Genomic DNA, 14064 nt, shown 5'->3' with positions numbered 1-14064 from the left:
CAAAATGTGTAACTTTTAAGCAGTTTTACTTTTAGATTTATTTATCTTATGTCTATGAGTGTTTCGCCTGCATGTGTGTCTGTGCACCACGTGCCTCTCTGGTGCCTGAGGAGTTTAGAAGGGAAGTGTTGGATCTCCTAGGACGAGGGTCTGGATGTCATCTTTGTATTCATTAGCTGCCATATATGTAGATGCCAGGACTGAACCCAGGTCCTCTGCAAGAGGAACAAGTGCTCTTAACCACTGGGCTATCTCTCCAGCCCCCAAACTTGTGGTTTTAAAGTTAACTAAGAGTCGGTGAAACTAGAGGGCTTATGTACATTTGGTCTGGTTTGAACTGGTTTTCTGGTAATAATTCTTCCTCTGTTTTGTTTCTTATCTCTGTTTAACCATCTTCACCCCTAGTTTTATCTTGGTTTGGTCATAAGGGACTCTTAGTCAGTAAACACTCAGACCTCATGACTTACTCAGAAAGCAGGCAGAGGAAAATACATAGTGCTTTTCATCCGAAACAAGGACCCAGAGTTTGCCTTTTGTCCCCTGTTTCAGAAGGACAAACACCATTAGTCAAGCTCAGAAACACAGAAAGTGGACTAGAAGGTACTAGGGTAGAGAGGAAGGGAGTGAGCTGTTACGGCTTGATGGCATAGTTTCTGGTTGACGTGATAATGAGAAGGTTTTGGAACTAGGTGGTAGTGAGTGTTACACAAAACAATGTGTGTAGTCAGTGCCACTGAATTGCAACTTAAGATGATAAAATGGTAAACTTCAGATTATGTATATTTTCCCGCCATAGGAAAAAAAAAAAAGAAGACAATCATGATGTAGCTAAGTGATGAGCACTTTCCTAACACACGTGAGGTCCTGAGTTTGATCCCAGAAAGAGGACTCAGCAGTTACACATAGCTGATGCTCTTTCAGAGGATTCAGGGTTGGTTTCCAGCGCCCTCATCAGGCAGCTACAGCTGCCTGCAACTGCGATCCAGAGGGATCTGACATCTTCATCTGGCCCCTCAGGGTACCCACACGCACGGCATACACTTACACAGATTCACACATATACACATGAGTGAAAATGTCTTTTTTTTTTTTTTTGGAAGAGAAGAGGGAGGCGGAGGGAGGGAACAAAACACCTCCTGAGAATTTAAATCAGCTTAGAGAAAAGCAAATGGAAAGATGGTCTTAGCTGGACTTGGTTGAAATAGTAACTTGAACATATAAGTTAAATATGTATGTATATATTTATGATTATACATAGAGGTGGCCGATTCTCTGTCTACACAGACACATACACACACACACACACACACACACACACACACACGAGTAAAGGATATTGTAAGCAGAGAGAACAAACAGCACAAAGGCTTGAAAGAGCAAATGTACCTGATGTATTCAAGGAACACCAAGAAGACAAGTGTTTAGTGAGAATGAAATGAGCAAGATTAGAAACATTGTTAATATACAAAGTCAGAGAGAAAACAGATTACACAGAGACACTATAGATCATTTTAGGACTTTGGCTTTTATTCTGAGCAGAGCGACCTGATTTCATAAAGATTAAAAGCAACAACTGGTTGCTCTGCAGGGAACCGACTCTAAGTGGCAAGTAAGTGGCAAGGACGCAAACACAGGGTCCAGCTTCAAGCCACTGAGAGCTGCTGACAGCTCGGCACCAGGGCTGAGAAATTACCAAATTTGAATAGAACTTCAGCCAGCAAGATTTTCCTTCGGATGGGTTATTGGATAAAAGGTAAAAGAAATTTGCCTGGACACTTATAAAGATGTAGGGCCTGCACTATGAGACAGTTCGCGAGCCAGGCAAGGGACTGGAGATTGAAACACATACACACACACAGACACGGGTCATCCTTGAAACAAGGATGCCAACTTTATTGTGCTCCAGGGAAGCTTATATAGAGATCCTTAACTGATAGCCACGCCCCAGCTCTTGGGATTTTCTGCTGTAAACCCACCAGAAACCACTCCCCTGCCATCAGGAACTCACGAGGCTCTCGGGCTCCGAGCAGCTGCAGACACAGGAAAACAAGTTGTTTACTCTGTTCACACCGTCAGGCAGGCAAAGGGTCACAGGAAGTCAAGGGTCCGAGGGTCTGCAGCTCCAACAGCTCCCCGTTTCTATATAATTAGACAGGCCTGTCTTGGGTTGTAGAAGCACACATTCACATCTTACCCGTCATCAAGAACACTTGCTTCAGCTCGCAAGGTCTTTGTCTTAGGTTGTGACAGGATCCTGTCTTTCCCGTCTCTGGCTCACTGGTCTCTCCGTAGCCTGTTGACCCATACTGCGCTCGGAGGAAGCCCACTCACTTGGGCAAATAGCGATTTTACATCACTGCTGCTGCTGACGCCTGTTGTAGAGGCAGAGCAACAGAAACCCTCCAGCTACAGGAGTTCCTAGCTGTTCAGCAAGCCTAGGCTGTGTGGTGGCTGGACTGGCAAGGGAGCAGCCAACCGCATGCTCCGACTGCTCTTATAAAAGGAGGTCTATAGGTCAAACCGGAAAATGCCCTGGTGAAAATTATATAGGGAATTCTGAATCTCTGAGGTAGTGGCAACCTGTCTGGCTAGGGGATCAACAGTGCTAGCCACAGCAGTCGTCTGACTGGTGGCAATTCTGGCTATCTCGGAGGCCGCAACGGCGACAGTGACAATAGCCGCCACCACAGCCACGGAGATCCCGAGGGATCTCAGGAGGGACTGCTCGGCACCAATTGACTCACTGGGACAGGCACCAAGCCCACAGCGGCAATCATCTCGTTAGCCCAACAACTGTTCAAAAGACAGAAAACTTGAGAACAGTTAAGGGCAGAATCATTCAAGGTATAATTAGTCACAGACAGCCACATGAGAAGTCCTATTTTGGCTCTGGTTTTAAACAGGCACGAAGTCCACAGAGATACCATCCCATGAAGGTAAACACTACCACACTGGGCTGGATTCTGGAAATGAAACTCCTGAGAATCCTTGCTAACATTCTTGTAAAGTGATCTCGGTCCCCACCACCACAATGAATAATGTGCTTTAGCCATAAACCATAGTACCGAGCCAACATTTAACACAACGAGAAAGAAAATTCAGCAAAAATAAAACACAAACTGCCAGGTAGTTTTCACATGCCAGTAACATTATTATGTCTCCAATTAATGGAAATGACTGGCTGTTCTATAGCCCAATCAGTGGAAAGGAAGCATGGCCACAAGGAACTATCCAGCGACATCATGTCACCATATGATGACATATATGTCGTAGCCCCAACGACAGCAGGCACCAGCGATTCCTGACCTGGGCCCATCATACATGTTGGTCATGGCTGATGGTCAGGAGAACCGTCCATAGGACGCACAAGACGTTCAGGAATCCAAATGGGGCTTTCAGCATCCTGCAGAAACACACATGCACTTCCACACCCCCAAGTGAGGACTGGATCAGGCCACACCCATGCTCCAGTCAATGCATCCTTCCACTGTGCCGTCGATGAGTAGAGCCACGGGGCTGCCAGTGCTGCTGAGCAGCCGATGTTTGAGTATGTGATTCAATCGTTAGAAAATTTAATATATAGAGAACATTAGAAAGGATTTTCCATGGGAATACTATACTCCCCCTTTTTTGTTTTGTGAATATAGTCTTTGAGAGTTCGGTGAGCTGTTCCACTATAGCCTGTCCCTGGGGATTGTAAGGTATTCCTGTCTTATGAAGGATGTCATAACTATTACAGAATAATTGAAAGCCTCTACTGATATAAGCTGGTTCATTGTCTGTTTTAATAAATTTTGGGGCCCCATGTAGGCAAAAGCTTGGAGGCAATGACTTTTTACATCCTTCACCTTTTCCCCTGAGTGGGCAGAGGCAAGGAGCATGCCTGAATAAGTACCCACAGAAACATGTACAAATCCCAGTTTGCCAAAAGATGCCACCTGAGTAATGTCAGATCTTTTGCCAGATCTGACTGGGCAAAAGACCCCGAGGATTAACTCTTAGATGAGTAACAGGAGCAAGTTCTGCACATAAAGGGCATGCTTTGACAATCTTAAGAGCTTGTTCCTTAGAAATTTTATATGTGAGCCTCAAAGAAGTAACATTAAGATGGAACTTATCATGAGCCCTCTGGGCAGAGGCCAAGGAATCCTGGAGCAGAGAGATTAAGAGAGCTCAGATCACCTGGTCAGCCTGTGCGTTGCCTTCACTAAGAGGGCCAGATAAGCCAGAATGTGCCCAAAGGTGGCCAATATAAATCTTATGAGATCTTTTTCATAAAAGTAATTGAATGTTAGTTAACAATTCATGAACTGCAGAGGTAGTGGCTGTGTTCCTGCTGTTTCCAAAGGGGGAAGAACCTTAGCAACATATATGCTATCAGTAAAAAGATTAATATGTTCAGCCGGAAAGGTAACTAAAGCTACATGAATGGCAGCCAGTTCTATTTGTGCAGACTTGTAGGGTACTTTCATTCTGACAGTCTTCTGGGCTGTGACTACGGCAGCTGTGCCATAGGAGGATCCATCTGTAAATACATTAAGGGAGCAATCTAGGGGAGCTAGCGAAATAATTTTAGGAAAGCAAACCAGATGTTCCTCAAAAATTTTTACTAATTTATTAGGGGGGTAATGATTGTCAAATTCAGCAGACTGAGTGGTTAGAAAGATGGTCCATTCTGGGCTAAATAACTGGGGCCAGTTAAGCTGCCCCTTATTGTACGGAACAATCACTTTATCATGGATTTTGTCAAATGTCCTAAGAGTCTCCAGGTAGGCCGTGTGTAACACCTCCAGTACAGCCAAATGATAGGGCTGCACAACCTTTTTTGGAAAGGCTCATCCGTGCACCCAGAGAATAGGTCCCTCCTGCCAAAAGACTGCAGTGGGCTGCAAGGCTGTGCAGAAGACCAGCAAAAGCAAAGGCTAAGACATTCACGACCTTCAGGTGTCAGTAGCCTGGGAGACGTGGGGTTTGAGTCACCTCTTAAGATTTCAAATAATGACCTAATCCAGTTAATGTCTCCCCAAAGCCATTGAAAGTCATTGAGAGTGTGGAGCTGATCTATTCTAAGAGTGACCTTTTGTGGTTGAACTCCAGTCTGTAGGAGCTGATGGCCCAAATACTGGAAAGGAAACATAGTCTGCATTTTTCGGGGGGGGGGGGGGCAACAACTAAACCAGACCGTTGCAGTCTCTCATAAAGTGTCTGCAACCCTGCATGCAAATCACATTCCCGAGAGCCTGCAATAAGAATACCATCCATATAATGAATGACATATAGCTGGGGATGTTGCTCCTTTAGGGGCCACAGGGCTCTGGAAACATAACTGGCACAAAGTTGGACTATTGGCCATGCCCTGGAACAACATAACCCATTGATACCTTTGGTGCAGCTCTCTGAAATTAATAGAGGGAACACTGAAAGCAAATTTGGATGAGTCCTCAGGATGCAAAGGAATAGTAAAAAGCAGTCATTGAGGTCAATCACCACCATGTGGTAGTCCTTCGGGATAGCCACAGGTGTTGGTAATCCTGTCTGTAATGATCCCATAATTTCCATACATTTGCTAACCTGCCTAAGGTCCTGCAATAGTCGCCAACTGCCAGATTTCTTCTTGATAACACATATGGGGGTATTCCAAGGGGAAGTGAATGGGACTACATGCCCAGCAGCTGACTGTTCTTGCACAGGCTGCTGAGCAGCCAATAGCTTTTCTTCTGATAGGGGCCACTGTTCCACACACACTGGCCTAGTTTCTCTCCATTTGATGGGAATTGCAACTTATGGCTCAACAGTGGCCCTCAGAATAAAATTTCCAATCCTGCTCTGTCCCCATGGAGGCACTGGAAGTTGAGATCAGATTTCCTACCACCACTCAAGAGAGGAGAGAGACCTTCCCTCTCCCTTAGAAGAAATCATGTATGCACACAGAAGTCACACCCTAAGGCCGGTACCCAAAACTTTACTGCCAGAAAGGAATTCCCACAACAGTCGGGGCCAGCAGACACTGTTTTGCTCCAGATATCTCCTCTCTCTGGATCTTACTATCATTCTGCCTTCTCTCCTGTGATGAAAGATCATTTTTCATTTACATTTTCTTCCAAGGCAGTTAGTTACACACAAGCTTTCTTTCTTGCTTGCTTTTCTTTTGGTTTATTGAGATGGCCTAACTCAGCAGCCCAGACTGTCTTGGAAATCATTATGCAGCCCAGGTCTCTCACTGAACCTGGAACGTGTACAGATATGTGCAGCCATGCCTGGCTTTTCACATGGGTGCTGGGGATGTGAACTCAGGTCCTCAGCCGTGCTGAACAAGCACTTAATCCACTGAGCATCCCTTCAGTCCTGTATGGACTGTTTTCTGTGAGACTTCAGTGTAATGAATTAGAAGTGGAAAAATAAAAGGCTGTCTATCTCTTTATATCTTTCTTGTTGTTGTTGTTTGTTTTTCAAGACAGGGTTTCTCTGTATAGCCTTGGCTGTCCTGGAACTGCTCTGTAGACCATGCTGACCTCAAACTCACAGAGATCCGCCTGCGTCTGCCTCCCGAGTGCTGGGATTAAAGGTGAGTATCACCACATGTGCCACTACCGCCCGGATGTCTTTCTATTTTTAAGATAGTGATGATGTAGGATTCCCCTCTGTATGCTATGAATATGTTCTATTACCATTGGTTATTAAAGAAGCTGTTTCAGCCAATGGCTTAGTAGAGAAATCGGAACAGAGCTATAGAGAGAAAATAGGCAGAGTCAGGGAAAAGGCAGCAGAGGAGAAAGATGCCAGCCGCCACTCAGAACCTTACTGGTAGGCCACATCCTCATGGTTATACACAGACTAATAGAAGTGGGGTTAATTTAAGATGTAAGAGTTAGCTAAAAATATACCTAAGCTATTGGTCAGTGTTGTAATTAATATACTTTTTGTGTCTCATTCAGGTCTGGGCCGCCAGGAAATAAACAAGCAGACTCTGCCTACAGAGAGTACTAGTGACTTGGAGTCATTGTAACAGGACACTGACCACACAACCAAAGGGAGGGAATGTTTGTTGAGCTCATGGTTTCAGAGTGATTTCAGTCCATCACAACAGGGAAGGCCTGGCGACTGGAGCAGTTTCACTGGTGTCTGCAGGAGCGGGAGGAAGCAGAAAGAGTTCAATCAGAACCAGGTAGGGTTTAATAGTGACCGACTTCTATCAGCCGTGCTCTACGTCCTAAAAGCTCCCACAAGCTGGGGTCTGAGCACTGAAAACACGAACCGTGAGAACATTTCAGAGTCAAACCCTAACACATGGAAACACTACCAGTTCAATCTCTAGGCATCTTGACATTTGAAAGCAAACTAACTAATTTACTATTTTTAGTAGTAACTTTGAAGCATGGAAGGGTATGATCACTAGCTGCTTATGTCGTGAAATCCTTGGAACAAGATTTCACCTTGTTGCTGTCACCTGGGTTGTAGTGGGAACAGCATAAAAACAATTGCTTTGGAAAAATTCTTGCCTGTGTTTTAGGAGGTAGGCTCAAGAATATTCACAGCAGCAACAATTCAAACGCTTACTGATGAGCGACTGCAACCTTCACAGGATACTATGTAACAGGGAAAACAAACCCACCTCCACCCAAAATTATGTATCAACCTTAGAAATGTAGCAGGTGAACTGCAAAGCTAGTGGCAGAAAGGTTCCCACGATCTGAAAACTAAAGTGTGATGGTGGCTCAAGCATCTTCCAGGTTATTCTGTGGACTGAGGCTGGAGGATCACTTGAACTCAGGACTCAGAGGCAGCCTGGGCAACCGAGTGGGTCACTGTGCTGGTCAGTTTTTGTCACCAAACCTAGACTCCCCTGGGATGAGGGAATCAGTTAAGGAACTGCCTTTGTGGCCTGAAGGCACAACTTTGAGGCATTTTCTTTTCTTCCTTCTTTTTTTTTCTTTATTTGAATCATACTTTATTCTTTCATTCATACTATTTAGGTGATTTCTGAACTTGAAGATTACCGTACACATTTTTGAGATAATATAATTATATCATTTCACCTTCCCTTTCCTTTCTTCAGACCCGCCTATAGCTCCCTTTTCAAATTCATGGCCTCTTTTCTCATTAATTGTTGTAACATGTGTGTATATGTGTGTTTGTATTCCTAAATACATAAATATGTGTGGAAAATTTATTTATTTATTTTGTTTTTTTTCAAGGCAGGGTTTCCCTATGTAACCTTGGCTGTCCTGTAACTCACTCTGTAGACCAGGCTGGCCTTGAACTCACAGAAATCTGCCTGCCTCTGCCTCCCAAATCCTGGGGTTAAATGCGTGTGTCAGCATCACCTCAGCATGGGACATTTTCTTAATTACTGATTTATGCAGGAGGACTGCTGCAGAAAGTGGTGCTTTGCAAGCCAGGGGAAGCAAGCTAGTAAGGAGGGTTCATCTGTGGTCCCTGCCTCAGTTACTGTCTGGGGCTCCTGCTCTGGCTTCCTTCAGATAGACAATAACCATCCGTGAGCTGAAATGAAACGTTTACCCTCCCAAATTGCTTGTAATCCTTGGTTCGTGGCAACAGCAGAAAGCAAACTAGGACAGACCGATGATTTTAAAGATAGGAGACAATTTTAGGAAATTTTAGAAAGAACTGAGTATACATTAGGAAAGATGTTACCAAGCCAAACTGTTAAAAGGGATACAGAGCCAGATAGGGTGGTACATGTCTGCAATCTCAGCAATTAGGAGGTGGAGCAAGGGGATCAGGATGCCATGGCCTGCCTGTGTGGCATAGTGAACTGTAGACCTGAACTTCATGAGACTCCAGCTCAAAAAAGAAAGAAAGGAAAGAAAGATGAAGAAAGGAATTAAGGGAGGGAGGGAGGGAGGAAGGAAGGGAGGAAGAGAGAAAGGAAGGAAGGAAGGAAGGAAGGAAGGAAGGAAGGAAGGGAGAAAGAGAGAAGGGAAGGAAGGAAGGGAGGGAAGGAGGGAGGGAGGGAGGAAGGAAGGAGGAAATAGGAAAAAACATGAGAATACCTGTGTTCAATTAGTGTTTCTTGGCCCCAACGTGTAGGAGGAAAGAGATCCTTGTTGATTCCTGGCTGCTCAACCTTGAAATAATCACACAGAAACTGTATTATTTAAATCACTGCTTGGCCCGTTAGCTCTAGCTTCTTATTGGCTAACTTTTACATATTAATTTAACCAAACTCCATTAATCTGTGTATCACCATGAGGTCGTGGCCAACCACAAAGATTTAGCACATCTCTCTTCAGCAGGGGCTCCATGGCTTCTCTTTACTCTGCCTTCCTTCTCCCAGCATTCAGTTTAGTTTTCCCCGCCTACCTAAGTTCTGCCCTATCAACAGGCCAAGGAAGTTTTCTTTATTAATTAACCAACCGTATTCACAGCATACAGAGGGGAATCCTACATCACCAGGGAAAGAAAATAAGTAGAGAAAAGAATGGCCCAGGTAAGTGTAATAATGGCGGCCATGCTGAGGGACTAAGTCAGTTCTAGACTCAAGACCATTTATTTCATTAACTTCTATTACACATAAATATCCTTTTTTTGAGAAAATATTTCATACTCAAAACATCCAAGTTCATGAAGCAGAGACTAAAGATTAAAGAACCAGGATCCTCAGGCCATAGGGCCTTCTGCTGTCCTTAGGGCAGTGGTTCTCAACTTTCCTAACACTGTGGCCCTTTAACACAGTTCCTCAAGTTGTGGTGACCCCGACCATAGAATTATTTTCATTGCTACTTCATAACTGAAATTTTTCTACTGTTATGAACATAATGTAAATATCTGATATGCAGAATATCTGATATGTGACCCCCCAAAAGGGGCTATGACCCACAGGTTGAGAATCACTGCCTTAGGGAAAGCCCTGACTCTCGACTCCATCCTAGACCACGTAGGCAAAGTGAAACAGTTTCTGTCGACCAAGGTCTTTTCCCTCCCACTTGAAGACGAGCTCTGCAGTCTTCACATGCCTCTCCATTGTGCTCTGATGTGCAGTCTTCACACGCCTCTCCATTGTGCTCTGATGTGCAGTCTTCACATGCCTCTCCATTGTGCTCTGATGTGCAGTCTTCACACACCTCTCCATTGTGCTCTGATGTGCAGTCTTCACACGCCTCTCCATTGTGCTCTGATGTGCAGTCTTCACATGCCTTTCCATTGTGCTCTGATGTGCAGTCTTCACACGCCTTTCCATTGTGCTCTGACGTTTTAGTTGGGAAGGGAACACGGGATGGTTTATTGGGTGGGTTCCCCCACCACACCTTTTAATCTCTGTAGACATCATCTGTTTAAAAATTCAATTGTAGGACCACACCACATTAATTATATAAAATACAGGTACAAAGCTGGGCGGTGATGTTGCATGCCTTTAATCTCAGCACTGGGGAGGCAGAGGTAGGCAATTTGAATCTGCAAATTCGAGGCCAACGTGGTCTACAGAGAGAATTCCAGGACAGCCAGGATGACACAGAGAAACCCTGTCTCAAAACAAACAAAGAAATAAACAAACAAAAAGGAACACTGAGTTGATTTCTATTCACAAGTCAAGAGAAATGACCATAGATATCCAGAATATTAATATCCCCGGTACTGTGGTGAGAGAGAGCTATCGCCCTCGAACGGTGGAAGTGGAGGTTGCCCACAGAAACAGGATAGAGCAGCCGGGAGACCAGAATAAGAGCACAACTCTCCTGCTCCAATTCCAGGAATTTAACATCCTATTCTGGCTCCTTCGTGTCGTGTAACAAAATTTTTCCTGGGGGAAGATGAAACACAGTCTACTCACCCAGATAGGAAGCCTATGATAGACCAGGGTACAGATATCACCAAAGTCAAATTTGGTGAACCAGTGAGTTTACTGGGGTTACTTGTAGGAACAGAAATGACTCAAAGACAGCTGTGCCACCAGGGCCCACCCCAGCATAGGTGACAGTTCACAAAGCTGGGAACCTGGAGCACACTGCACAGCCTGCAGGCAGACCAGCAGGCTGGAGGGTGTCCTTTCCAGGTGCCTCAATTGGTCAAATCGCTTTCAGGCAGCTTGGCTGGTTTCAGGCAGCTGCTCTGGTCGCAGAGTCCTCCTCTTCGCAGCTTTTTCTCCTCTGAGAGTCTTCTTTGCAGCTTAGCTTTGAACTTAGCTTGAAAAGGACTCAGTTTTTTCTGTTACTTTGGCAGAAAGGAGCCTGGTGAATCTGGTAGGTTTCAGGGACTTCCTGAAATTATTTTGGGTTGTTTACCCTCCTGCTTAAGGAGCTCCCCTGCATGATGGGCTGTTTCAGGGTCAGAGGAGAACTGCTACACGACAAGAGGACCCAGATTTGATTCCCATCACCCACATGGTAGCTCACAGCTACTTGTAACTCCAGTCCCAGGGGATCCAACACTCTTTTCTGAACTCCCCAGCAGCAGGGCATACACGTGGTGCATATTCATACATGCAGGCAAAATACTCATATACATGAAAGAAAAAAATGTATACATTTTTGTATTTTCCAAGATAGGATTGTTCTGTATATCTGGCTGTCCTGGAACTCACTCTATAGAACAGGCTGACCTGGAACTCAGAGATCCACCTGCCTCTGCCTCCCAAGTGCTGGGATTAAAGGCATGTACCACCATATCCAGCTTATAAATCTTAAGGGAAAAAAAAGTTATACGCCTCCACTTGGGAGGCTAAGGCGAAACTGTCTCAAATTCAAGTCCCCCCTGAGATATGAAATGAGTAAGGGATGCTAGCCCACTAGAGCATGTGGCTCTCAGGCCTTGGCCTTCTCCTTCATTCCTCCTGCCTTGCTAAAAATCCCTTAAATTACATTCCTAAACCTAGCCACCAAGGTCTATTCCCTTACTTGGCCACTTCCTCCCGAAGTTGATGGCCAAAGTCGAGTGAGCAATCAGAAGGTCCCTTTGGTTCACCTAATTAACATGCCCAAGTTAAAAATTAGACACCTCATCCTAACGCAGGGTTTGCCCCTTCATTTTTTATAAACCATCTTTTACCTAGGCCTCACATCTGTCTCTCCTCTATCTAGAGAAGGTCCTTTGTCCCTCCAGGACAAATACCCCTTCCCCCTTTTCCTTGTCCCATTCCCCTTCTCGCCCCTCCCCCCTCCCCCTTTACCACGGCATCCTAGCCGGTTCTAACACAGACCTCCCCTTTTCCTCCTCTTAAAAATCACACCTGCAAGGTCATTTGCTGCTGTTTTTCTGCCTGAGTCAGAAAGTAGCCACTTTAACTTTTCTTCACTGCTTAATAAAGTATCTCTCTGTGAAAACAGGTGTTTAGATGTGTTCTGTGCCTAATTGGGAGGGGTGTCTGGGAGGGAGCCCCTTCCGTGAATTTCATACCAACCTGGTCTAGAGTATGAATCTTCTTTAAAAAGGCGGAGGCGTGGCGGAGAGGGCTGGTGTCCAGGGAGGCTGGGAATGTGACAGAGAGTCAGACTAGCGCCCGTGAGACACTGGGTTCAATCTCTCTGTTGACGTTTCCTCCTAACTGAAATATTCCCTCCAGGAGAGAGGGAGAGGCTCATTGAGATTCCGGTGAACAAACGGCCACACTTCTGAGAAAGCAGAAAGTTGCAAGGCTGTCTGTTGAAGGCCCCTCCTCTAGCTTTATGGCAAAGAGTAAACAGTTCAGGGGTGGGGGTCGGGGGGAGGAGTCTCTGACCAGCAGAGCTGCCCGGAGAAAACCTGCCGAGCACGTTTTCAGAGAACTCCGAGGGATGCTGTGTTCTTGGGTTGTAAGGCGTTCTGGGTGAGCTTTTCGGAGAAACAGCGGCTTTCAGTCATCTCTGCGCCTGAAGCAACCCCTTCCCCATAGTCCTGTTAGTGACTCCGATACATGTTCCTAGTCCGGGCTACCTTGATGCTGTGAGGAAATGCCACAGCCAAAGCGACGTGGAAAGGGTCTGTCAGGCAGATCACAGTTCATCATCGGAAAAGCCAGGACAGGAATTCAAACCGGGCAGGAACCTGGAGGCAGGAGCAGGTACAGAGGCCAGGAATGGGTGGAGCTTTCTGTTAGAACCCAGGGCAGCCCAGGGTGGTACCACCCACAATGGGAAGGGTGTGGGGAGGGCTCTTCGACATCAATCACTAATCAAATAAATGCTTCGTAGTCTTGTTTTGCAGTTCAATCTTAAGGTGGCATTTTCTCAGCTGAGGCTCCCTTCTCTCTGATGACTCTAGCTTGTGTCAAGTTGATGTAAAACTATCCAGCACAATGCAGTTGTTACTTTGTTCTGTGGTAGGTTCCCTTTTGAGGGAAATAAATGTGTGTGTTCTGTCTCTGAAGGGAATCTCTCATACAACACCTCAGCCTCTAATAAAACAGAGATGCCTATAATCCTGGCATTTAGGAGACAGAAGCAGGAGGACCAGAAGTTCAAGGTCATCCATCCTCTATCACAAATGGCATTCAAGACCTCGTCTTGAATTACGACAATGCCCTGTAGCTGGATCTTAGGGAGGCATCTTCTCCATTGAGGGTCCCTCCTTCTGATGACTCTTGCCTGTGCCATGTTGACATAAAACGCACCAGGACAGAGGGTAGTGGTGTAGATCAAGCCCAGGCTCCACACGCGCTAGGGAAGTGCCCCTAACACCGAGCTGTACATTTGCTTATGCTACTTTGAATATACAAAAAGTCAAGAGACCCATTTTCTTTCTTCCACTCAAGTCTGAGTCTCTGAGATCAGCAATAGATCAACATAAGTCAATGAAAGTCCAGCGGACATGGGACAGCACAGATGTTTTACAGCCTGGAATCTTTGGCATGTGTAAAAGTTTCCAAGAAGAGCCTTCTTTGACCCAGGCAGGAGGAAAGCATCTTGCTCCAGCCTCAAACTTTACAAAGCCATATGCAGAAAAAAAATATAAAGAAAAAAGTTCATTATTAAATAACGTATGTTTATTAAATAATAAACAAAAGCAACACATAGTTACGGCCACGCCTAACCCTGAGCACACTGCGAACCAGAAACTCTGAGCATCTCCTCTGGAGTTGACACCTTCTAGGCCCCAGGAAAATGCTAACGCAGATGTCTTCTGCTATGG

The 14064-nt window shown here is 45.3% G+C and overlaps 1 long non-coding RNA gene across 1 annotated transcript; it reads right to left on the bottom strand.

Annotated features, from left to right (window-relative positions):
- Positions 1-9492: 9492 nt before the first annotated feature.
- LOC146893733 (uncharacterized) lies at positions 9493-13011 on the bottom strand. The gene is made up of 2 exons (XR_015002601.2): positions 12359-13011; positions 9493-10484 (listed from the first exon to the last, which is right to left on the bottom strand). It is a non-coding gene; the product is annotated as an uncharacterized LOC146893733 (long non-coding RNA).
- Positions 13012-14064: the final 1053 nt, after the last annotated feature.

This window comes from Myodes glareolus, chromosome 8, assembly GCF_982192425.1.
Source record: "Myodes glareolus chromosome 8, mMyoGla1.1, whole genome shotgun sequence".
NCBI classification, from domain to species: Eukaryota; Metazoa; Chordata; class Mammalia; order Rodentia; family Cricetidae; genus Myodes; species Myodes glareolus.
Note: the sequence above shows the minus strand (reverse complement) of the source record. Positions and strands in the feature narration are given on the sequence as shown.